This window comes from Mobula hypostoma, chromosome 9 (genome assembly GCF_963921235.1).
Source record: "Mobula hypostoma chromosome 9, sMobHyp1.1, whole genome shotgun sequence".
Lineage (NCBI taxonomy): Eukaryota > Metazoa > Chordata > Chondrichthyes > Myliobatiformes > Myliobatidae > Mobula > Mobula hypostoma.
In genome coordinates, this window is record NC_086105.1 from 106,825,336 (window position 1) to 106,848,441 (window position 23,106).

The following is a 23,106-nucleotide window of genomic DNA, read 5'->3' on the forward strand; positions in this document are numbered from 1 at the left end:
CCAGGAGGGAGATCAGTGGGGAGGGATGGGGGGGACGAATGGACAAGGGAGTTGCATAGGGAGCGATCCCTGCGGAATGCGGGGGGGGGGGAGGGAAAGATGTGCTTAGTGGTGGGATCCCGTTGGAGGTGGCGGAAGTTATGGAGAATAATATGTTGGACCCGGAGGCTGGTGGGGTGGTAGGTGAGGACCAAGGGAACCCTATTCCTCGTGGGGTGGTGGGAGGATGGAGTGAGAGTAGATGTACGTGAAATGGGGGAGATGCGTTTAAGAGCAGAGTTGATAGTGGAGGAAGGGAAGCCCCTTTCTTTAAAAAAGGAAGACATCTCCCTCGTCCTAGAGTGAAAAGCCTCATCCTGAGAGCAGATGCCTCGGAGACGGAGGAATTGCGAGAAGGGGATGGCGTTTTTGCAAGAGACAGGGTGAGAAGAGGAATAGTCCAGATAGCTGTGAGAGTCAGTAGGCTTATAGTAGACATCAGTGGATAAGCTGTCTCCAGAGACAGAGACAGAAAGATCTAGAAAGGGGAGGGAGGTGTCAGAAATGGACCAGGTAAACTTGAGGGCAGGGTGAAAGTTGGAGGCAAAGTTAATAAAGTCAACGAGTTCTGCATGCGTGCAGGAAGCAGCGCCAATGCAGTCGTCGATGCAGCGAAGGAAAAGTCAGGGACAGATACCAGAATAGGCACGGAACATAGATTGTTCCACAAACCCAACAAAAAGGCAGGCATAGCTAGGACCCATACGGGTGCCCATAGCTACACCTCTAGTGTGGAGGAAGTGGGAGGAGCCAAAGGAGAAATTATTAAGAGTAAGGACTAATTCCGCTAGACGGAGCAGAGTGGAACTGATTAGGTCTGGAATCCAAAAAGAAGCGTAGAGCTTTGAGACCATCCTGATGGGGGATGGAAGTATATAAGGACCGGACATCCATGGTGAAAATAAAGCGGTGGGGGCCAGGGAACTTAAAATCATCGAAAAGTTTAAGAGCGTGAGAAGTGTCACGAACATAGGTCGGAAGGGATTGAACAAGGGGTGATAAAACCGTGTCGAGGTATGCAGAAACGAGTTCGGTGGGGCAGGAGCAAGCTGAGACAATAGGTCGGCCAGGACAGGCAGGTTTGTGGATCTTGGGTAGGAGGTAGAAACGGGAAGTGCGAGGTGTGGGAACTATAAGGTTGGTAGCAGTGGATGGGAGATCCCCTGAGCGGATAAAGTCGGTGATGGTGTGGGAGACAATGGTCTGGTGCTCCTTTGTGGGGTCACGATCGAGGGGTAAATAAGAGGAGGTATCCGCGAGTTGTCGCTGTGCCTCGGCAAGGTAGAGGTCAGTACGCCGGACTACAACAGCACCCCCCTTATCGGTGGGTTTAATAATAAGGTTAGGATTAGTGCGGAGGGAGTGGAGAGCAGAGCGTTCCGAAGGAGTGAGGTTGGAATGGGGACAAGGTGCGGTGAAGTCGAGACGGTTGATGTCCCATCGGCAATTAGCGATAAAGAGATCCAGAGCAGGCAGAAGACCAGAGCGGGGTGTCCATGAAGAAGAGGAGGGTTGAAGACGGGAGAAGGGGTCATCGGTGGGGGTGGAAGAGTCCTTGCCGAAGAAGTAGGCTCGGAGACGGAGATGGCGGAAGAAAAGTTCCGCATCATGGCGAACACGGAACTCGCTGAGGTGTGGGCGAAGGGGGACAAAGGTGAGGCCCTTACTGAGAACAGAGCGTTCTGCCTCCGACAGTTGAAGGTCGGAGGGGATGGTAAAGACCCGGCACGGATGAGAGCTGGGATCAGAGGGGGGAGGGGGGATGCGGGAGGCTGGTGGTGTCAGTGGAGAGGGGTGGGTTGGGGTGAGAGGAAGATGGAGCCTCTGAGGGCCCAGGAGTTGACGGTGGGATCTGAGGAAGACGGGGCTGCGGAGTGGTGGTGGGGGAATTGGCGACGGGAGTCACAATAGCAGCACATAAAGACCCGGCCTGGAGTTCAAGGCTGGAGTCGCAGTTGGTGGTTGCGCAATCACTGTGAAGGTGTCCATGGTCGTTGCTGGAGTCCGGGTTTTGAATATGTCCTGAGGTGTTGGAGCCGGCGAGATCAATGGCAAGCGCCGCAATCTGAAATTCATGCCTGCTAGTTTCAGGGCCAGCAGGCTCTGGAGTCCGTAGATGTAGGATCTTGCAATCTTTGCCTAACATGACAAAGTAAAAAAACGGTGATTGCAGGCATGAATCCGACGGAGGATGAAATAACTGGTAGGACCATTACAGACGGCGAAGAAAGTGTCCCAAAGGTGTGGAAGGGTCTGGGATAGGGACACCAAGTACCTCCTCATGGCGGAGAGAGTCGCCTTCAGAGCTTGACGGGAGAAGCGGCGAGAGGCAGAGTCAACAAAATGTGAGTACCTGGGATCCTCAGAAGGTCCAAATTGAGAGGCTTGGAAACGAATCCTAAAGCCAACTGGAGTAAGTTGGCGACGGAGGCAAGTTCCAAGAAAGGATATATGGCTGTGATAGCGAGTCTGAGTCAAAGTGTGGTCGAAAAGTTGAAGAGCCGAAGAAATTACAGATGGGGAGCAGTGAGAGATGGTTTCACTGTACTCCCGTCGAAGAGAGGATCTAAACTTCTTCGGTGTAGGCATCACTGGAAGAGGCTTCGCAGTAGTGAATTTAAACGCAAACAACCAGAATTCTGCAGATGCTGGAAATTCAAGCAACACACATCAAAGTTGCTAGTAAACGCAGCAGACCAGGCAGCATCTGTAGGAAGAGGTGCAGTTGACGTTTCAGGCCGAGACCCTTCGTCAGGACTAACTGAAGGAAGAGTGAGTAAGGGATTTGAACGTTGGAGGGGGAGGGGGAGATCCAAAATGATAGGAGAAGACAGGAGGGGGAGGGATGGAGCCAAGAGCTGGACAGGTGATAGGCAAAAGGGGATACGGGAGGATCATGGGACAGGAGGTCCGGGAAGAAAGACAAGGAGTGGGTGGGGACCCAGAGGATGGGCAAGAGGTATACTCAGAGGGACAGAGGGAGAAAAAGGAGAGTGAGAGAAAGAATGTGTGCATAAAAGTAAGTAACAGATGGGGTACCAGGAGGAGGTGGGGCCTTAGCGGAAGTTAGAGAAGTTGATGTTCATGCCATCAGGTTGGAGGCTACCCAGACGGAATATAAGGTGTTGTTCCTCCAACCTGAGTGTGGCTTCATCTTTACAGTAGAGGAGGCCGTGGATAGACATGTCAGAATGGGAATGGGATGTGGAATTAAAATGTGTGGCCACTGGGAGATCCTGCTTTCTCTGGCGGACAGAGTCCCGATGTGGCCTTTTATATATTGGCGAGACCCGACGCAGACTGGGAGACCGCTTTGCTGAACATCTACGCTCTGTCCGCCAGAGAAAGCAGGATCTCCCAGTGGCCACACATTTTAATTCCACATCCCATTCCCATTCTGACATGTCTATCCACGGCCTCCTCTACTGTAAAGATGAAGCCACACTCAGGTTGGAGGAACAACACCTTATATTCCGTCTGGGTAGCCTCCAACCTGATGGCATGAACATCGACTTCTCTAACTTCCGCTAAGGCCCCACCTCCTCCTGGTACCCCATCTGTTACTTACTTTTATGCACACATTCTTTCTCTCACTCTCCTTTTTCTCCCTCTGTCCCTCTGAGTATACCTCTTGCCCATCCTCTGGGTCCCCACCCACTCCTTGTCTTTCTTCCCGGACCTCCTGTCCCATGATCCTCCCGTATCCCCTTTTGCCTATCACCTGTCCAGCTCTTGGCTCCATCCCTCCCCCTCCTGTCTTCTCCTATCATTTTGGATCTCCCCCTCCCCCTCCAGCTTTCAAATCCCTTACTCACTCTTCCTTCAGTTAGTCCTGACGAAGGGTCTCAGCCTGAAACGTCAACTGCACCTCTTCCTACAGATGCTGCCTGGCCTGCTGCGTTTACCAGCAACTTTGATGTGTATTGAGTGAGTGCTAATTGGGTCCCACCTTTGAGCTGTCAGTCAGTGAAGTGACAAGGATTTCAGATTACCATGGAAACAGCAGAGCAACAGAACAGGGTGATGTAAAGACAATCATAAAAATTATAGGCTATCCATAAGAGTTGACTAATATGGCTTGAGTATAACCATTCATCCTGTTGTTCAGAATACAATTAAAATGCATTGTTTGAGATCACTCGATGTCTTGAGTATTTAAGCCATTGACCAGAGAGACCAGAGAGCTTTATTTTAATTTCTGAATAACATCAGCCTAATATCCAGACTCTAGACTGGCTTTTAATGACTACAGAATGTCTTGGCACTTTGAACTCATGGCCTTCTGACAGCTTTATTATCCCTGTAGCCTATAAAGTCAATGAGAAGCAATTGCATGAATCTAGGCCTGCAAGTAAGCCAGCTAATTTGACCCAGTCTATATTAGTGTTAGGTCTGTAGAAAAATAAATAACTTTTTTTTGGAGTGGACATGATACCATTGAGAATTCCTTTCTTTATTATGGTCAGCAAAGATAATCTGCTGACCTTGCAGGAGCTGTCTTGAATGGGATGACAGAAGCAGACTAACATCAGTGTATCAGAAACAGGTTTATTATCACTGGCATATGTCATGCAATTTGTTGTTTTGTGGCAGCAGTACATTGCCAAACTGTATCAGCCTGTGCCATGCCTTTGGATTCATCAGATGCATGGAGAGGGGGAGCTTGCTACATGGGCAACAGATTGCCCTCTATATTTTACTTCCCTGGCTTGCATACCTAGACAGCAGCATGTTCAAGCCTGACCAACGGAGGCCTCAAACAGAGATATTGCAGTACACAATCATAGACATACACTAAATTACAATAAGAAATGTATATAAAAATTAAATTAAGTAGTGCAAAAAGAGAGCGCAAAAAAAAGTGAGGTAGTGTACATGGGTTCATTGTCCATTCAGAAGTAAGACCATAAGACATTGGAGTAGGTCATTCAGCCCATCAAGTCTGCTCCGCCATTCCATAATGGTTGATCTCGGATCCCACTCAACTCCATACGCCTGCCTTCTCACCATAACCTTTGATGTCCCAACCAATCAGGAAACTATCAATTTTGGCTTTAAATATACCCATGGTCCTGGCCTCCACAGTTGTTTGTGGCAGAGTATTCCATAGATTCACTACTCTCTGCCTAAAAATACTCCTCCTTACCTCTGTTTTAAAGGATCGCCCCCTCACTAGCTGTGCCCTCTAGTTCTGGACAACCCCACCATAGAAAACATTCTCTTCACATGCACTTTATCTAGTCCAATCAACATTCGGTCAGTTTCAATGAGATCACCTGTATTCTTTTAAATTCCAATCAGTACAGGCCCAAAGCTGCCAAAAGCTCCTCATACATTAACCTCTTCATTCCTCATAAACCTCTTCTGGACTCTCTCCAGTGACAACTTATCCTTTCTGAGATATGGAACCCAAAACTGTTAACGGTACTCCAAGTGGGGCCTGACTAGTGTCTTAAAAAGTCTCGGTATTATCTCCCTGTTTTGATATTATATTCCCCTTGAAATAAATGCCAACATTGCATTTGCCTTCTTTACCACGGACTCAGCCAGTAAATTAATCTTCTGGGAGTCTTGCACAAGGACTCCCAAGTCCCTCTGCACCTCTGATGTTAGAATTTTCTCCCCATTTAGATAATAGTCTGCACTTTTGTTTCTTTTCCCAAAATACATTATCGTACATTTCCCAACACTGTCTTCCCTCTGCCACTTTTTTGCCCATTCTTCCAATTTGTCTAAGTCCTTCTGCAAGTGCATTGCTTCTTCAGCACTCTCTACCCCTCCACCTATTTTCACATCATCTGTAAACTTTGCCACAAAGTTATCAATTCCATTATCTAAATCATTGACAAACAATGTGAAAAGTAGTGGACTCAATACTGCCCCCTGAGGAACACCACTAGTCACTAGCAGCCAACCAGAAAAGGCCCCCTTTATTCCCAATTGCTGCCTCCTGCCTGTCAGCCATTCTGCTAGCCATGCCAGTATCTTTCCTGTAACGCCATTCGATTTTAGCTTTTTAAGCTGCATCATGTGTGGCCCCTTATCAAGTGCTTTCTGGAAATCCAAATAAATTACATCCACTGCCTCTCCTTGTCCACCCTACTTGTTCCTTCCTCAAAGAACTCTTAACAGATTTGTCAGACAAGATTTCCCATTACAGAAACCATGCTGACTTTGACTTATTTTATTGTTAGTCTCCAAGTATCCTGAAACCTCATCCTTAATAATAGACTCCAACACTTTCCCAACCACTGAGGTTAGGCTAGCTGGCATATAATTTACTTTCTTTTGTCTTCCTCTCTCCTTAAGGAATGGAGTAACATTTGCAATCTTCCAATCCTCCAGGCCCATGCCAGAATCAAATGATTCTTTAAAGATCATAATCAATGCATCTACTATCTCTTCAGCAACTTCTTTCAGAACTCTGGGATGTAGTCCATCTGGTCCAAGTGACTTATCTACCTTAAGAGCTTTCAGTTTGTCTAGCACTTTTTCCTTTGTAATAGCAATGGCATTCTCTCCTGTCCCTCAGACTCACGGACCTCTGGCACACTGCTAGTGTCTTCCATAGTGAAGACTGATGCAAAGAACCCATTAGGTTCACCTGCCATTTCTTTGACCCCCATTACTACCTCAGCAGCATCATTTTCCAGTGGTCCAATATCAACTCCCTTTACTCTTTATATAACTGGAAAAAAAATTAGTATCCTGCTTTATATTATTGGCTTGTTTGCCCTCATATTTCATCTTTTCCCTTATAGCTCTTTTAGTTGCCTTTTATGGGATTTTTAAAACTTCCCATTCATCCACTTCCTACTCACTTTTGCAACATTATATGCCCTTTCCTTGGTTTTTATGCAGGTCTTAACTTCCCTTGTCAGCCACAGTTGCCTACCTCTGCCATTTGAGAAGAACTTCTTCTGTAGGACATGTCTATCCTGCGCCTTGTGAACTATTCCCAGAAACTTCAGCCACCTCATCTCTTCCGTCGTCCCCACCATTATCATCTTTTGATCCACCTGTGCAAGTTCCTCTCTCATGCCACTGTAATTCCCTTTGTTCCATTGCAATACTGATACATCTGACTTGGGCTTTTCCCTCTCAAATTGAGGTATGAATTCAATCAGATTATGGTCACTGCCTCCTAAGAGTTGCTTTACCTTCGGCTTCCTAATAAGATCTGGATTATTACCCAACACTCAGTCTAGGGCAGCCTTTCCCTGAATAGGCTCAAGCACAAGCTGATCTAAAAAGCCATCTCATAGGCATTCAACAAATTCCCTCTTCAATCCAACACCAACTTGATTTTACCAATCTCCTTGCATATTGAAGCCCCCACCCCCCCATTACAATTGTGTCATTTGCAGTCCCTTTGCAGTCTCAACCGCACATCTTGGCTATTGCCTGGAAGCCTATATATGATTCCCATAATGTTTTTTTTAACACTTGCAGTTTCTTAACTCCTCTCACAAGGCATCGACATTCTCTGACCCTATGTCCCCTCTTTCTAAAGATGTAATTCCATCTCTTACCAACAGAGCCACACCACCACCTATGCCTTCCTGCCTGTCCTTTCGATACAAAGTATATTCTTTGATATTAAGCTCCCAATTATGACCACCTTTCACCCACAACTCAGTGATGCCCACAGCGTGAAACCGACCAATCTCTAATTGCGCATGAGTTCATTGACCTTATTCCAAATACTATGTGTATTTAAATACAGTACCTTCAGCCCTGCATTCTTCACCCTTTTGAACTTTGCCTCTGTGGTACAGCTTAACTCTTTGCATTGTCTGCATTTGTACTGAATCATTGGCTTGTCCTTCCTTACATTCATATTGAACCTATCATCTACTTGTAAACCTGCTGGCTCATCCTCTACTCTATCATACTGGTTCCCATCCCCCCGCCATAATAATTTAAACCACTCCCACCAGCTTTGCAATCTTGCCCACAAGGATATTGGTGCCCCTCAGATTCAAGGAAAACCCGTCCATTTTGTACAGGTCACACCTGCCCCAGAAGAGGTCCCAGTGATCCAGAAATCTGAATCCCTGCCCCCGCTCCAATTCTTCAGCCACACATTTATCTGCCACCTCATTCTATTCCTATCCTCGCTGTCACATGTGGCACAAGCAGCAATCCTGAGATTACTACCCTTGAGGTCCCACTTCTCAGCTTTCTTCCTAACTCCCTGTATTCTGTTTTCAGGACCTCCTCCCTTTTTCTACCTGTGTCATTGGTTCCAATATGTACCATGACTTCTGACTTCTGGCTGCTCACCCTCCCTTTTTAGGATATTGTGGACATGTTCAGAAGCATTGTGGACTTTGGCACCTGGGAGGCAAACTACCGTCCGTGTTTCTTTTTCGCCTCCACAGAATCACCTATCTGCCCTCCTAACTATAGAGTCCCCTATTACTGCTGCAATCCTCTTCAGTTCCCTACCCTTCTGAGCCACAGGTCCAGACTCTGTACCAGAGGCACAGCCAGTGTTGCTTTCCCCCAGCTAGGTTGTACCCCCACCCCCACCCCAGCAGTACTCAAAATGGAGTGCTTATTGTTGAGGGGGCAGTCACAGGGGTGCGCACCACTATCTGATGTTTTCCCTTCCGTCCCTTGACAGTCACCCATTTAACTGTCTCCTGTAGCCTTGGGGTGACTACCTCCCTGTAGCTGATGGTGAAGGGGAAGAAGTTGTTCCTGAAGCATTGAGTGCATGTCTTCAGGCTCTGGTATTACCATCCATTAAGGATGGGTGTCCTTTATGATGGATGTGGCCTTTTTGAGGCATCACCCCATTTTAAAGGTGTATTTGGATGCAGGGGAGGCTCGTGTCCATGATGGAGCTGGCTGAGCTTACAACTTTCTGCAGCTTTTTCTAATCCTATGCAGTGGCCCCTCTATACCAGATTATGATACAGCCAGATAGAATGCTCTCCACGGTACATCTGTAGAAACTTGTGAGAGTCTTTGCTGACATGCCAAGTCTACTCAAGACTGCTACTGGAATATTGCGGCAGTCTTGCCTCCTTCATATTTGTGTCAATATATTGGGCCCAGATAGATCTTCAGAGATGTTGACACCCAGGAACTTGAAACTGTTCACTTTTTCCACTGCTGATCCATCAATGAGAACTGGTGTGTGTTCCCTCGACTTCCCCACCCTGAAGTCCACAATCATTTTCTTGGTCTTTACTGACATTGAGTACAGGGTTGTTATTGTGACACCATTCAACCAACTGATCCATCTCACTCCTGTACACCGCCTCGTTTACCATCTGAAACTCTGCCAACACTAGTTGTGTCGTCAGTAAATTTATAGATGCTGTTTTAGCTGTGCCTAGTCACACAGTTGTGGGTGTAGAGAGAGTAGAGCAGTGGGCTAAACATGCACCAGTGTTGATTGACAGAGAACAGGAGATGTTATTTCTTATCCACACTGACTGTGGTCCTCCACTGAGCAAGTCAAGGATCCAGCAGCAGAGGGAAGTGCACAGTCCAGGTTGTGAAGCTAGTTGATTAGAACTGAGGGCATGATTGTGTTGAATGCTGAGCTGTAATCAATAAACAGCAGCCTGGCATAGGTAATGCTATTGTCTAGGTGATTCAAGGCTGGATGGAGAGCCTGTAAAATTGCATCTGCTGTAGACATATAATTGCAGTAGGAAAATTTCAACAGGTCCAGGTCCTTGATTAGGCAGGAGTTGATTCTAGCCATGACTAACCTCTCAAAGCACTTCATCACAATACGGTATGTTTAACTCTTCACTGCTCTGTAAAGTGGACTTGCAGAGCTACTTAGTTCATGGTCAATTAGTGATGGTGGTCTAGCCATCAATGACCATCTTTTGTAAGCTATTTTATGAAAGGTTTCACTTCAGTTTATCATCTTATACGAATGTCATCAATACACAAGTGCAAGGTTTTCCTACACCAGGTCTATAATTGCAATATTAAGTTGGAGATTGCCCACTGCAGATGATTCATTCTACAACAAGGCCATGACTAATGACTCAGTAAAACAAAGATATCTCTTTCACATTATTACAAAAGGGTATAAATAATACTAACTAGTGACTGAGTTATAGAAAGAGGTTGAGTAGACTGAGAGTATAGGAAAATAAGGGGTGATCTTAAGAGTTGTGCAAGATCATGAGGGGCATAATCTTGTCTAGGCAGACGGGGTTGGAGAATCAAGGGGTAGGTAGAGGGTATAGGTTTGGGATGAGAGTGGAAAGATTTAATATGAACCAATGAAGACACTTTTTTTAACCTAGAGAGTAGTTGAGGCAGACACACAAACTACATATAAAAGACATGTTGATGGATAACTCTTGGACATGTACGTGGATGGGAATGGTTAGAGGGATATATGCCAAGTGCAGGAAATGGCTATCTTCTTACAATCAGCAATTTGGTAGAATAAAACAATTATTTTCATCTCAAATTCAGTGCATCAACTTAGAATCATTTAAGGAGACTGTCTCATTAAACCACAGATCCGAGATAGGTACAAAAATTGGTGTGCTACTCATGAAAGCACAGAATTAATGAATCCGTTAATTTTTAAATATAAATTTTTGGAGAAATTGTTCTGAATTGAAGATTTGTCTGTTTATGGAGCCATTAAATTCAGCCCACTGCTGACAGCAGATACATTGAAGAGGATGCACCCAAAGTGTGGTGATAGGTGATCAGGAAGTTGAGGGCTACCCTCCAAAAAATAGGGATAACTAGCAGGAGCAAGTGATGTGAAACAGCAGGGGGCCAGCAGTATAAAGGCATGGCAGTGGCAACCTTTTCCCTATCATTCCCACGTTAAATAATTTTTGAAAATCTTTCTATGTTAGTTGCAGCCCTCTATGCACACGTTGACTCAGGCGTAGTCCACCTCTTTGTGCCCATCCTAACCTTGCGGCTATTCTGGTAGCAGTGTACATTCCATCCTTGGCAGATATCAAGTAAGCACTGGAGGAGCAGAGCACTGTAATCAGCAATCCCAAGACAGTGCTCCGATGCCATCCTGATCATTGCGAGGGACTTCAACCAGACTTGCTTGAAGAAGTCTTTAACAAACTACCACCAACATGTCACCTGAGGAACCAGAGGACCCAACACATTTCTTCACTGTTACACCGCCATCAAAAACACTTAGCATGCCACCCTGTTCCTACATTTTGGCAAGTCCAATTACCTGTTTGTACTTCTATTCCCGGCGTATAGGCAGAGACTGAGGACCGCAGCACCAATAGTGAGAACAGCAAAGATGTGGTCAAAGGAGGTAGAGGAACATTTACAAGACAGCATTTCTTATAGACTATGTTCAGGGATACATCTTTATATATGAGTGAATCTGCTACCACAGTGGTCACTGATGAGTGTATACCTTTAAGGACATACCAGGGCTTCCCAAACTGGAAGCCTTGCATAAACCAAAAGATTAGCAATCTGCTGAGGGTCTGAACTGTGGCATTCAGGACCGATGATTCAGAGCCTTGCAAGAAGTCTGGATCTTACCTATGAAAGGCCATCATGAAAGTGAAAAGGCAGTCCCGTGTGAAATTAGAGAGATAATCAGGTGCATGACAGCTGTGGTGGGGTTTACATACTATTTCCTATAAGGGAAACCTAATAGCAAAATGACTGTGATGCTTCACTCTTTGATAAATTCAATGCTTTTAATGCGTGCTTTAAAAGGCAGATATCACTATGCTTATGTGAATACACATAGCGTCTGGAAACCCTGTGTTCTCTGTCTTGGATGCTGATGTCAGAACATCCTTCAAGAGGTTAAATCCTAGCAAGGTAATCAGAGCGTGATGGTATAGCTAGCAGGGTACTTAAAAGTGTTTAAGGACATCTTCAACCTCTCACTGTTATAATCAGAGCTTCTGACCTACTTAAAAAGGACATCCATCGTTCCAGTGCTCAAGAAGAGCAGAGTGAGCTACCTCCACAAATATTCTTATCTACATTAATGAAGTACTTTGAAAGGTTGGTCATAACTGGAATTAATTCCTGCTTGAGCAAGGACCTGGACTTGCTATAGTATCCTACCACCACAACAATTCTTCAGCAGGCACAATCTCAGTGGCTCTCCACTTGGTTTTGTAACACCTAGACAACAACAAAATGTACATCAGACTGCTGTTTATCAATTACAGTTTGACATTCAACAGCATCTTTCCCTCAGTACTAATCAATAAGTCTCAGAACCTGAGCCTTCGTACCTCCCTCCGCAACCAGATCATCAACTTTCTCATAGGGAAATTACAGCCAGTGTATCGTTAATGACACCTCCTTGCTGGCAGTCAATACAGGAGCACCTCAAGGATGCGTGTTCTACTTGCTCTACACTCATGACTGTGTATCTAGGCATGACTCAAAAGCTGTTCACCAGTGACACCACTGTTATTGACAGAATCTTGGATGGCAAAAAGGAAGCATACAGAAGTGAAATAGTTCAGCTTGTTGAGTGGTATTATAAACACCATTACACTTTGTCAGCAAAACCAAGGAATTGATTGCAGACTTCAGGAAGGGGAAGTGGGGAGAGCACACCAGTCCTCATTGAGGAGTCAGTAGTGGAAAGTGTGAGCAGCTTCACATTCTTGGGCATTAGCAGCTCGAAGAATTTAACCTGGACTCCACACATTGATATAATCACAGAGAACCCATATCAGCAGCTCTACCTCATTAGCGGTTTGAGGAGATTTGGTATGTTAACCAATGACTCTTGCAAATTTCTATAGTTGTACTTACAATGGAGAGCATTCTGACTGGTGACAAAGCCAGTTCCATCACAAGCACAAGCCTTCCTGTCGTCGAGGACATCTTACAGATGTGGTGGCTCAGGAAGGTGGTATCCATCATTAAAGACCTTCACTATTCAGGACATGCCCTCTTTGTGTGATTGCATCAATGTACTGGACCTACGACAGATCCCTGAGATGTTGACACCAAGAAACCTGAAGCTCACTCCAACCAGTCCCAACAGTGAACTGATTTTACATGCAGACAAAGATGAAAGCCAATTTGTACCTTGGGCCTTGCAGAGAATGGAATCCCACTGATTCTGTCCTTGCACTAACATTGGCACAAGTCCCAATATAGTACCTCTCCAGTGCACCTTTTCAGGTACAGTGCAGTTTCTTCCCCAGGCTTTTTGAAACAGTTATGAATCTGTCAGTTACTGAACCTTCTGATAGTAGTGATATTTTCTCGCATTTTTACTCAATCAAATCTCTTTAATACATGTATCTTTAACGCTCCATAAACTTCACTGCTACTTCGGCAATTTCTGCACACAATTGAAATCTCTCGTAATTTTCATCAGCACCATATCTAGAATCTTGACACTTCTGTTAATTGACTGTGTGCTCAAGCATCCCATTTTTTTTTAACAACCTAGTTTCAGTTTAACTGTAAACATAGCTGGATAAATGAACAAATATTCTGGGAATTGAATAAATTTGAATTCTTTTTGATTATTGAATTGTTGTAACTCTCAAGAAATCACTGCTTGAAGCAGCAACAATTTGTTGTAGTTGAAGAAACCCAGATACTTGCAATTCCTTTTTACTTGATAAAGTGTCACAATAGTCCTAAATTATTTTATTACTATACTTAACCCAGAAAAAGATGTCAGTTTATCTTACCGTGTGTAATTTTGGAAAACGAAAATCTGCATAGCTGTAATCTTGCTGGTACAACTATAGCTACAGGCCAATGCAATTGAAAAGCAGGAACAATTTGATACTGGTTCTGTCTGCATCTGAAGAGTACATAGCACAATATTCATCTTGTATAGTTGGCCAAATTGCCCTAAGAAAACCCAGATACTCCCAGAAATTAAATCATTTGATCCTATTGGTTATAATGAAAACAATTATGTAAATTGTGATGCTATTCAGTAAACATTAAGCTCTTTTCACATTTTCTCTACTCTACACATTTACGAAGGGCATTGTGCATACTATTGTTTATGTATTTTATAGATTTTAAACATATTTAAACATATTTTAATTTGTTTCTTCTAAACTTATGCTTTATTCAAAAATGTGTTCTCGTGACAGATGATGTGGATAGAATAAAATATGCCAAGTGTAAATTGTTGCTGGACAGTCAATGCAGACTCAGTGGGATGAAGGGACTATTTCTACACTCCATGATACTGTGATCAATATATAATTGCATGGACTAATTTTCTCTGCTTCTCTGATAACTCAAACATTTTTAAACTGTATCAGATTTCAAGGTCACTTAGTGATTGTTATAAAATGGCAGAACAAAAGCCACACACATAAAAGTTGCTGGTGAACACAGCAGGCCAGGCAGCACCTATAGGAAGAGGTACAGCCGACGTTTCGGACCGAGACCCTTCGTCAGGACTAACTGAAAGAAGAGATAGTAAGAGATTTGGAAGTGGGAGGGGGAAGGGGAGATCCAGAATGATAGGAGAAGACAGGAGGGGGAGGGTTGGAGCCAAGAGCTGGACAGTTGATTGGCAAAAGGGATATGAGAGGATCATGGGACGGCAGGCCTAGGGAGAAAGAAAGGGGGAGGGGGGAAGCCCAGAGGATGGGCAATAACAGATGGGGTACGAGGGGGAGGTGGAGCATTAACGGAAGTTAGAGAAGTCAGTGTTCATGCCATCAGGTTGGAGGCTACCCAGACGGAATTAAGGTGTTGTTCCTCCAATCTAGTGTGGCTTCATCTTTACACTAGAGGAGGCCGTGGATAGACATATCAGAATGGGAATGGGACGTGGAATTAAAATGTGTGGCCACTGGGAGATCCTGTTTTCTCTGGCAGACAGTGCGTAGGTGTTCAGAGAAACGGTCTCCCAGTCTGCGTCAGGAGCACCGGACGCAGTATATCACCCCAGCCGACTCACAGGTGAAGTGTCGCCTCACCTGGAAGGACTGTCTGGGGCCCTGAATGGTGGTAAGGGGGGCAGTGTAAGGGCATGTGTAGCACTTGCTCCGCTTACAAGGTGGGGAGGGAAGTGGGGAACGAATGGACAAGGGAGTCGCGTAGGGAGCGATCCCTGCGGAAAGCCGGGGGGAGGGGGGAGGGGAAGATGTGCTTAGTGGTGGAATCCCGTTGGAGGTGGCGGAAGTTATGGAGAATTATATTTTGGACCCGGAGGCTGGTGGGGTGGTAGGTGAGGACAAGGGGAACCCAATTCCTAGTTGGGTGGCAGGAGCATGGGGTGAGAGCAGAAGTGTGTGAAATGGGAGAGATGCGTTTTAGAGCAGAGTTGATGGTGGAGGAAGGGAATCCCCTTTCTTTAAAAAAAAAGAGGACATCTCCTTCGTCCTGGAATGAAAAGCCTCATCCTGAGAGCAGATGCGGCGGAGACGGAGGAATTGCGAGAAGGGGATGGCATTTTTGCAAGAGACGGTGAGAAAAGGAATAGGCCAGATAGCTGTGAGAGTCCGTAGGCTTATAGTAGACATCAGTAGATAAACTGTCTCCAGAGATAGAGACAGAAAGATCTAGAAAGGGCAGGGAGGTGTCGAAAATGGACCAGGTAAACTTGAGGGCAGGGTGAAAGTTGAAGGCAAAAGCCCCTCATTTAGTTATAGTAACATTATTTTCCTGCTATGTTTATATTGCACAATTTTCTTTATATAGTAGGAATCAGAATCAGGTTTATTATCACCAGTACATGACGTGAAATTTGTTAACTTAGTTGCAGCAGTTCAATGCAATACATAATATAGAAGAAAAAATAATAATATTAATAAATAAGTAAATCTTATTCAGTATACTTTGTACAGTATACGTATATTGACTAGATTAAAAATCGTGCAAAAAAACAGAAATACTTTTTTTTTAAAGTGAGGAAGTGTCCAAGGGTTCAATGTCTATTTAGGAATCAGATGGCAGAGGGGAAGAAGCTGTTCCTGAATTGCTGAGTGTGTGCCTTCAGGCTTCTGTACCTCCTACCTGATGGTAACAGTGAGAAAAGGGCATGCCCTGGGTGTTGGAGGTCCTTAATAATGGATGCTGCCTTTTTGAGACACCACACCTTGAAGATGGCCTGGGTACTTTGTAGGCTAGTACCCAAGATGGAGCTGACTAAATTTACAACCCTCTGCAGCTTCTTTCTGTCCTGTGCAGTAGCCCCTCCCCATACCAGACAGTGTCAGAATAGTCTCCACGGTACATGTATAGCAGTTTTTGAGTGTTTTTGTTGACATACCAAATCTCTTCAAACTCCTTATAAAGTGTAGCCGCTGTCTTCCCTTTCTTATAACATCCAGACGGAGCGGGACACTCCTCTTCTATTCGAATCTTGCGCAGAATATGTTAAGTTCGTCAGGAAGAGAAGCATCACAGTTATTGATATTCCCAGCCTTTTCTTTGCGCCCAGTGATCTCATTTAGACCCTGCCATAGTCTACTGGCATTCCTCTGGTTAGCCTGGGCTTCCAAATTGGCTCGATATTGCCTCTTGGCGCCCTTAATGGCTTTCCGGAGTTCACGCCTGGATTCTGTGTAGCGACTGGTATCCCCAGACCTAAAGGCCACAAGTCTAGCTTTCAAAAGGGACTTGACCTCATAATTCATTCAAGGTTTCCGGTTAGGGAATACCTGGATTGTCTTGCGAGACACACAGTCCTCTGTGCATTTCCAAATAAAGTCCGTGACAGCTGAGGCATACTCATCAAGGTTAGCTGCTGAGTCCTTGAATACTAACCATCCACCGATTCAAAGCAGTCATGGAGGACCTCATCCGTTTCCTCCGTCCAACGCGACACCACTTTTGACACTGGACCTCCCACTTCAGTTTCTGTTTGTAAGCCGGGAGGAGTACAGCCTGATGGTCCCATTTTCCGAAGTGAGGTCGTGGGACGGAACGGTAGGCATCCTTGACTGCTGTGTAGCAGTGGTCAAGTATATTCGGGCCTCTAGTGAGGCAGGAGACATGTTGGTATAACTTTGGCAGTGCCTTCCTGAGGTTGGCCTGGTTAAAGTCCCCGGCTGTAATAAGCAAAGCCTCCAGATACCTGGTCTCAAGTTCATTGATGTTGGCATACAGTATGTTCAGAGCACACTCCACGTCCACCTGGGGGGGAATGTAGACCGCTGATGGTATGACCGAGGTGAATTCCCGTGGCAGATAGTAGGGACGACACTTCACCGACAGGTGTTCCGGGTCCAGGTCGCAGGAGTTTGTCAATGCCACTGTGTCAGAGCACCACGCAGTGCTGATCAGTAGGTAGACACCACCTCCCCTCGTCTTGCCTGAAGATGCCGTGTGGTCCATCCAATGGATCGAAAATCTCTCCGGTTGGATGGCACAGTCGGGGGTGGCAGGGGAGAGCCAGATCTCGGTGAAACAGAGTACACAGAAGTTCTGCATCTCCCTGCAGTAAGTGAGTCTCCCTTTAAGATCATCCACCTTGTTCTCTATAGCTTGCACATCAGCTGGTAGGATGGTGGGCACAGGGACCCTGAAGCCCCTCAGCTTCAATCTGACCAGCAGCCCAGCTCTTTTCCCATGCTTCCTCGGTAAATAGTACATCTTTCCAGGTTTCCATTGATGCAGTATGTTGTTGGCAGCTCTTTGAGGTTGGTGGATGCGTCCCACAGGGATCGATCGGCGGGTCATGTCGTCGGGTGCTCCCGTTCAGGCCGAGTAACGGGGGAGGCTCCGCTGCCACTTCCAGCTGCCGGGGGCCCGGGCTGTCGATTGGGTCAGGCCCCGAAGCCGACACTTAATCCCGGATGGCCGGGCTCCTGGCTGAAACAAGTCCGTGAGCTGAGTCATGGTTGCGGAGGCCTCCGCTCCAGCCGAGCCTCGGGCTCAATTTCTGAGGTCGGCGGCGGAGGCCTCACTTCCGGCAGCTGTGGATGGCCATCAACGGGGCTTTACGGTGGTCACTCCGGGAAAGCATCTGGGGCACCTTGAGGTCTCCAACGTCACTTCTGTGTGGTCGTCTGCTCTGGAGAGGTGCTGGTCGGAATGGGCCGCGTCTCCAAGCGCTCCGGCACGGTAGCAGGCCGCGGGTCTCCGGGAACGTGGTGGGCCTGGGACCAGGCCTTGCTGATCGGGTCCAGGTGCGGTTCTAGGAAGCAAGCAGAGTTCGGGTGAATCAGTTCAGGGAAATTAAAGCCAGGAGAAAGTCTCCGGTGTCCTGAAAACAATGGAACAGTAATACAATGACTGGGCCATGTGGTCAAACTTGTATGTTATCAGCCTATTTGCACTTCAGATCAGTAGTTACCCCACCCCTCAAAATCCCAGAAGACCTCAATAATGACAAAAGTAAAAGAAATGTCAGATGTAGGCCCTAGATATTCTTTTGTTGGAGATGGTTACTGCTTGGGACGTGTCGTAAATATTAGACATTTGGGATCTGGACTTTGCTGCCATTGCCTTTCACTAGTTGCAGAGCAGATGGTGGTATGCTGCTTTCCTGATCCATGGCAGTTGTAAAGAAGGTATTCCCACGGTGTTGTTGGGTGGGAACTTCCAGCAGTTCAACCCAGTAATGGTGGAGTGCTAGTAATATATTACTAAGTCAGGACGGTGTGGAATTGGACAGAAACCTGCAGATAATAATGTCCCCAGTATGGCAGGAAAGTCATCAATGAAGAAGCTGAAGATGATTGGCTCTAGGACACTAGCCGAATATTGTCATGATCTAGGACTGGGATGATTGACCAACTATCATAAACATCCTTCTTTGTATGAGATAAGATTCCAGTCAGCAGAGAAATTCATTTTGTAAATGAAAATCAAAAAATTCTGATAAAAGTTTTTAACCGGAAATGTAAATGGTTTCTCTTTCCAGATGCAGCCAAATCTTCAGAGTTTTCCCAGCATTTTCTGTTTTCATTCCAGGGTTCCAGCGTCTACAGATTTTTTTTCTTTTATTTGAAAGTTTATTTTCCTAATTTCCCATAGTATTAGTTTTACCAGAATATATTGATTCCAGACTTGTTCTGCTGTTGCCTAAATATCAGGGCAGTCATTTCCAGATTATTTCTAGAATTCAGCTCTTTAAAGCACATTTGCATGAAGCCTATGAAAAGCTTTGGAGCCAAGTAGTTTGGCAAAACCCAAAATGAGCAGGTTTTTGATAAGTAAGCACTACTTCATAGCTGTGTGAATTAAATTGTCTGTCACTTTACTGATGAATAGTATTACGCCGATTGTGTGTTAATTTATAAGATTATTAAAAGTATTTACACCATGCTGGATGGTTTTCTGTGTTGTTGCACAGATGCCCTCATTGTTGTGTCTATGCCAGCACAGATGGACTGGATGTACAGCTAGCTTTCCAGTGCATTTCTTTAGTAGTGCAGCCAGACTGTTAGCTTATCCTGTAGCCTTTGCTGCAGTACTCTCAGCCATTTTTAGATATCATGTAAGATTTGAATTAGCTGAAGGTTGGCTGCCTGCTGGTTGAGACCTTGGGATAAAGCTGACACATATCATTCATGATACTTTTGACTGAAGACTTAGCTTTGGCATTTACATTCAAACTCTGCCATCAGTAAGGATGGAATATCATACAAGACAGAAGGTGGCAGGTCAGCAGTATGAATGAAGTACTGTGATAAAACCTGCATGTTTCTATGACATTTTTACGATTCAATAAGAGGACTTGATTTTGACTCAGATTAAATGATATGCAGTTAATAATGTTATCCATGTGCATTTTATGTGCCATTTATGCTTTGCCATGAGCTATACCAAAAGCAATACTTGTAATTTTGCAGGCTTATCAAATTGAAGGACCTTATTTCTACTGAAGCATTATTGCTGAGCTGTGTTTATGATTTTATATATTTTGAGTGTGACTGGGCTCAATAGACAATAACAGATTGGCAGCTGTGGTTGAAATTTTCTACAATCATATGTTACAGTGCCTGGAGCTATTGGCCCAAATTTTCTAATAAACTTTGTTCTTTGTTCACTTATTTCTTTTTCTTTCCAAGCATCTGCCTGAAACCAAATCACACTCTGGGACGTACTGTCTGCCATGTGTCCACTCCGATGCCTACTTCTACTTTTGTACACCTGCTCAACTCCACCCCCTCCTTTACTGCTGAAAGTCTCATTCATGCATTTGTTACTTTGATTTTTTTTCTCAATGGACACTTGCCTGGTCTCAATCATTCTGCCTTCCATAAGCAGGCACTTGTCCAAACCTATACTTTCCAGACTTATGTTAAATTCCATTTACTCGTCCCTTTACTAACCTATATTAGCTCAATTTTAAAGATTTCCTCCTTGATTTTAAATTCTTAATTCTTCTCCCATTCTTACGATCTCTTTGAACCCTGTAACAGTTCTCCTCCTCCAATATGGTTATTGGATAACCCCGACATTTGGGTTCTCCTCCTTTGGCTTGTGTACTTCCAGCTACAAAGGCTTTAAACTATGGTGTTTCCTCCATAAACATTCTACCTCTCTTCTGTTTTCCTTCTCCAGGACATTCATTAAAACCTTCGAAGTTTTTGGTCGTCCATGCTTTATCTTCTTAAATGTCCTTATGTTAAAATGTGTTTGGTTGTGTTTTTCTAAAGCACCTTGGGGTGTTTTTCTACATTAAGAATGCTACAGAAGTGCAGATGATAGTAATGATTGTTATTAAAACAGACATCCCACCTCTCCTGGGAGTTCCGGGAGTCTCCCGCATATCAATAGCAGCTCCCTGATGCCTGCAGGTTATATATAATATCCCGGAAATTTATTTTTTAGAGAAGGAGAGGGAAAAAAAAGAAAGAAAGAAAATGAATGAATCCTGCTTGATCTCTCTTTGTGCTAAGTAGACCTATCAGTTTTCTCTGTGGGCGGGCTTTACAGTCGGCCTCTCTCTCTCTCTCTCCCCCCCCCCACCATATTCCGTCAGTTCAGTTACTGCCGTCTGTAATGACGCTGAAATCATCCGGACGACTGTCGGTGATGAAGTACAAAAGCCTGGCGAAGAAATTCCCAAGGCTGGTGGTGACAACCTGACTACGCGAGGCTGTCCTATACGGGCGGGGCACGTTGGCGTCTTAAAGGGGATTAGAGCGGGGTTTAAATTGGAGCGAAATTCCAAAATTGTCCACTAAGACATCTTTAAAAACGCACTCACCGCAAGCAAATTCTTCAGGGTTTTTTTCCTGAAACACTTCCACCTACAGGTACATCAAGCCCGCGATGGGCTGAGTTTAAGCGCAGCCGTTTTCAGAAGAAAAACAGATTTTAATAAATACCCGGCCCCCACCAAGGTCTCGTCATTAGGACAGCGAACTGTTTACCTGTGCTGCGCACTTTAAATGCATTTTGAGTTACACTTTATTAAATAATATGGTAATATATTGTTTTATGTGGTGTGCGTGATATATGTATTGTAACTACACCGTGGTCCGGACAGAGTTTGTTTCATTTGTGGACAATCAGCCAGATGACAATGAACTTGAACTTGAAGATACAGAACTCCTAAATCACTCATTTAAAATCCCCCCATTTTGATGTAAAAAAGTAAGTTCTGATCCCGACTTTTGCAGGCAATGTGTGTGTGTGTGTGTGTGTGTGTGTGACTACGGACGTATATGCGATCGGACGTTGTCCGAATGGACGTTAAGCGGCGCACACCTGTAATAAGGATACACCTTATGCTTTCTTTTAGGGACCACAACATATTAGGGAGGCTAAGCGCAAGGAAGGCTACTCAAGTATTTCACAGTTCTTTTCAGCAGAAAACCAAAGTCTGACAGAGAAGGTCACTAGAGCTGAGGTGTACTTTACATCTTTCATCGTTGAGCATAACCTGCCATTCCAGGTGTATAAGCACACAGGCAAGCTATTCAGGAAAATGTTTCCTGATTCAGAAATAGAAAAAAACTACGCCTGCTCAGCAGCCAAGACAACACCTATTGTGAACATGGCACATTAAGACAGAATTCAGAAGTCAGCTGTCTCACAAAACACTTGTGAATCTGATGTCTTGCAAAATTAACAAATTCATTGATACAGACTGCTATGAGGTTGAGACTGCCGGTTGAGACCTCCCTGAAATGAGTTTTTGCAGGGTGGGATGTCTTTTAAAAGCCTGATAGGGTACAAAGCAAGCTGCCTATTTTAATAAAAATAAAAACCTTTGGATGTTGGAAATCTGAAATAAAACCAAAAAATGTGGAAATGCTCAACAAATCAGAGACCATCTATGGAGAAAGAAAGCTACATAGTTGACAATTTAGGTGAATGACCTTCAAATTTTTGTAAGCATTTTCAGTATTCATTGCCAATATCTTTCACTACAGTTGCACTGCCTACCATCGTGAATTTTATCCTGCCTCTTTTTGATTGCCCTTTTCTTGAAAGTCCTTTTGTAATATTAATGCATAGTTCTTTAATATAAAACTATTGTCAGTAATCCTGTTTTTAAATGGAAAACAGCTTTGCAGGAGGCTATGATAATTATGTTACTTAAGACAAGAGTGGAGAGTAGTTATTTTCTGAAAGCTATGGTGTAGACAGATATTACATAGGTATTAATTTGGTTACTATCGTAAAGGAGCTGTGCAACAACTCTGTCCGATTTTACTTTTGGTTACCTTGGTTTTGCGTCGTTGACAGAGCTATCACTGATGAGGCTGAGACTCTATCCCTGAGCCAATGAATTGTGTCTGACAACAAATTAAAATGAACACTGCAAAATTAATGAAAGAATCATAATGTCAGATGTACTTAAAATGCAATAAGCATAGAAAAAATAATTTGATGTAAATTAAGTCATTGTAATAGTGACTGAGATATATTGGTATCTTTTTCTTTACTAGCTCTGAACCAGGGTTTCTTCATGAGCATAGTGGTTAACACAGTGCTTTACAGTACCAGCGATCTGGGTTCAATTCCCTCCACTTCTGTAAAGAGTTTGTATGTTCTCCCTGTGACTATGTGGGTTTCCTCCGAGTGCTTTGTTTCTTCCTAAGTCCAAAGACGTACCGATTGGTTGGTTACTTGTTTATTGTAAATAGTCCCATAATTAGGCTCAGATTGAAATCAGAGGGTTGCTAAGCGGTATGGCTCGAAGGGCTTGTTCCATGC

At 44.6% G+C, this 23,106-nt stretch overlaps 1 protein-coding gene across 1 annotated transcript in view; it reads left to right on the forward strand.

Annotated features, from left to right (window-relative positions):
- The window catches only part of pemt (phosphatidylethanolamine N-methyltransferase), a 134,630-nt gene that overhangs the window by 89,441 nt on the left and 22,083 nt on the right, over positions 1-23,106 (forward strand). The gene's annotated exons all lie outside the window — the stretch shown is intronic.